The sequence below is a fragment of the Orbicella franksi genome, chromosome 3, assembly GCF_964199315.1.
Source record: "Orbicella franksi chromosome 3, jaOrbFran1.1, whole genome shotgun sequence".
Classification (NCBI taxonomy): Eukaryota; Metazoa; Cnidaria; class Anthozoa; order Scleractinia; family Merulinidae; genus Orbicella; species Orbicella franksi.
Window position 1 is genome coordinate 28,303,989 of NC_138147.1, and position 3,206 is coordinate 28,307,194.

At 42.3% G+C, this 3,206-nt stretch overlaps 1 pseudogene; it reads left to right on the forward strand.

Moving 5' to 3' along the window:
* Window positions 1-273: 273 nt before the first annotated feature.
* Window positions 274-1,274, forward strand: LOC145481289 (melanocyte-stimulating hormone receptor-like; annotated as a pseudogene).
* Window positions 1,275-3,206: the final 1,932 nt, after the last annotated feature.

The window sequence follows — 3,206 nt, forward strand, 5'->3', positions numbered from 1 at the left end:
CTCAGAGGGCTTTTGTTCTTCTTTGACGTTCCAAAATATAAACCAGTCAGCGTTCACATTATGACAGTTAACCAGCTGCTTCGTTAGTTAAGTTTTCTTTCCAAACTGTCAATGATCCATATATTGACGAGTGGGAGAAAATAAATAAAAAAAAGGCGCTTGGATTGTTCCGCAGTTACCGTGGTCGCAGGTAACTGCGCCGTAACTTTACTACATTGAGAAGTTTCGTTATTAATTACAGTTAAACTACAAATAGCTATTTTGCAGCTTGGTATGGCAGCACCAAACGTCACTGGAGATGGACAGCAGAAAACTGTCGCAGACTTACTTTGTTCGCCCAATTTATCAGCTGGACTACTCGGCCAGTTGACATTTCTTTCAGTTTTAAACTCTTTCCTGTCCGTTACTGCATTTCATGGGAATGCTCTGATCCTAATTGCTCTTCACAAGGAGTCCTCATTTCATCCGCCTTCCAAACTCTTCCTTCGTTGCCTTGCAACAACAGATCTCTGTGTTGGTCTATTTGCAGAGCCTCTGGCACTACCTATTATATGTCTATAGCGAATGAAAATTGGAATGTTTGTTGCAACGTATTAGTTACAGGTTTCATAACAAGTTATATTTTGTGTGAAGTGTCAGTCGGAACTCTCACTGCAATAAGCGTGGACAGACTTCTCGCCCTGTTGTTGGGACTGAGATACAGACAAGTTGTAACTTTAAAGCGAACCTACGTGATCGTTATTATCTTATGGCTTTTGCCCGTTGTCTTTTCAGCAATGTACTTTCTGAATCCCCATATAACCATATGGTATGGCATCATCTACATACCACTGTGTCTTATAATCTCTATTTTCTCTTACACAAAGATTTTCCTCACCTTCCGTCATCATCAAAATCAAGTACAAGACCATGTTTAACAACCCAACCAAACAAATCAATTTAACAAAGCGCGATACAAAAAGGCAGTGTCCAGTGCAATATGGCTGCAACTGACGCTGGTCGCTTGTTATCTTCCCTATGGTATAGTGCAGGCTTTGTGGGCTAAGAGTGGACTAACTGCATCTCTTTATCTTCCTGGGAATTATGTAGCCTCTTTAGTTTTCTTAAACTCGTCATTAAACCCGATGTTTTACTGTTGGAAACTAGATGAAGTCAGACAAGCGGTGAAGGACACAATCAGACAAATGCTTTGCCTTTGTTTCTCGAGTTAGGTCTTGAAGACCAATATGGTGAAAAGTTAATGATGTTTTAAGACTGGGATTTTAAAAAGTTCTCGTGAGCATTGTCTGAAATTAAAAGTGTTGCTTACTCGTTTTAATATATCAGTATGAAATGTTTCTCTAGCAATTAGATAGCCAAGGAGAAAGTTTTCATCATTGCTGTAAATAAAAAAAAAATGTTTGAAATTGTAAGTTTGCAACTGCGAATAGAGATGAAAAACAATAAATTACCATTTTTTACCGCGTGGACCACATCACACAAAATACAGTCATAAAGTTAGACATTTGCACACACATAGAGACTACTGGTTCTGTGACAGATGTGTAAACAGAAATGTTTTCAGCTGCTGAAACTACTCCCACCGTTAAACCCCACCCACACCACATCGGGTTTAACGGTGGGAGTAGTTTCAGCAGCTGAAAACATTTCTGTTTACACATGCTGTGCACAGAACCAGTAGTCTCTATGTGTGTAACACAACATGAAAGCGCGGATCGGATATGCAGGGTCAGCAGGGTATTGTTCCGATTCCGAAGCATCGGCGTCATGCGATAAGAAGGGTCACGAGTCTAATACAAAGTGTCACAGAAATATTTCCTATTGAAGAAGTATCTGCACAAGTATATACGCCGAGTTGGCAGCCGAACAATCAAGCAACTGCCAACTTTCCGAGGCCATTCAAAACCTCCCTCCAGAGCTTCGTGAGAAAATCCTGAAGGCGTATATCTCCACAAAACTTAGACAGCGAGCGGATTTGGGCTGGGACAAGGTACACGAGCATATTTCAAAACTGCCTTTCTGTCAATACATGCAGCAGATTGTACCAATGATAATTTGCTTCGAATATCCGAACTGCTATTTCCAGGGTTGTTGTTTCCCCTGTTTTGAAAGGGAGGGAACTATTCATAAGGTATCGCTAAGCCCACCGATGGAGTTAATACCTCTCGTAGAGAACAGCGCTGAGTACAAGAATTTTTTAAAAGTATGCTCCTGGGATGGTTATGATTGGCATGAGTGGTTCCTTTTTGGCAGGGAGCGTTAGCAAAAAAAAAGATGGGTGTTTCCTAGTGAAAAACCTCATCGTCATCAAGCATAGCAGCAACGATCTCGCGCGTAATATCACGAGCATCTTTTTGCCACTCAGGTGTGAAATATTCGTGGGCGAGAAACGCAATCAAGTGGAAGTAGACGAGCATGTTTTTATAATATGCAAATAAAAACGTCTGTTTTTAAAAGTCAGTTCGAAGCGGGGAGGTCTGTTATTTTTTTTTTATCAGTCCAGCTTCAAGTCTGCCGCGGATGTCTTTCTCCAGTTTCCGAACATCAACATCAGCAATCTTTCTCTTTGATGGTTGGAGAAGCATCTTTGCTCGGACCTGTTCCTTCAGTGAGTTATACCGTTGAAACTCGGAAAGGATGGTGTCAAACTCATGGGAAGACACTTCGTTGTTATTTAAAGCTTTGGAGAGCAATCTGTTGATTGAATCCCGCTTGGCAACGGCGAGCGTGGTAATCTCTTGACGTTTTTTATTTTCGAATCAAGTTTTTTGCTGGCGATTATCAGCCCTGAAGAAACGAGAGCGAAACACCCCCCAACACCGCCTAAAAGAACTGTTGCCGGCAGGCCAACCACAGACAGAGCGGAGCCAAAACTAGCGTTGGAAAACGCTGCCGAGAGAACACTGGAGCCGGCGGCACTCCAATTAACGAATTTTCTTGCCCATTTGTATTTTTTAGCAACGAGTCGATAGTGGCCGACCTCATAGTCCAAAGTGTTCAGCTCTCACCAGTTTTGCAGCTGAGGTCCTATTGCATATGGAGAGTGGAGATCTGTGTGGTGCAGTGTTCTTAGATTTGACCAAGGCATTCGATACCGTTGACCATAACATCTTGCTGTCTAAGTTGTCGGCTATCGGCGTCTCGCCCAGTACCCTACAGTGGTTCAAGTCTTACCTGAGTCATCGTAAACAGCGGACTGCCTGTGG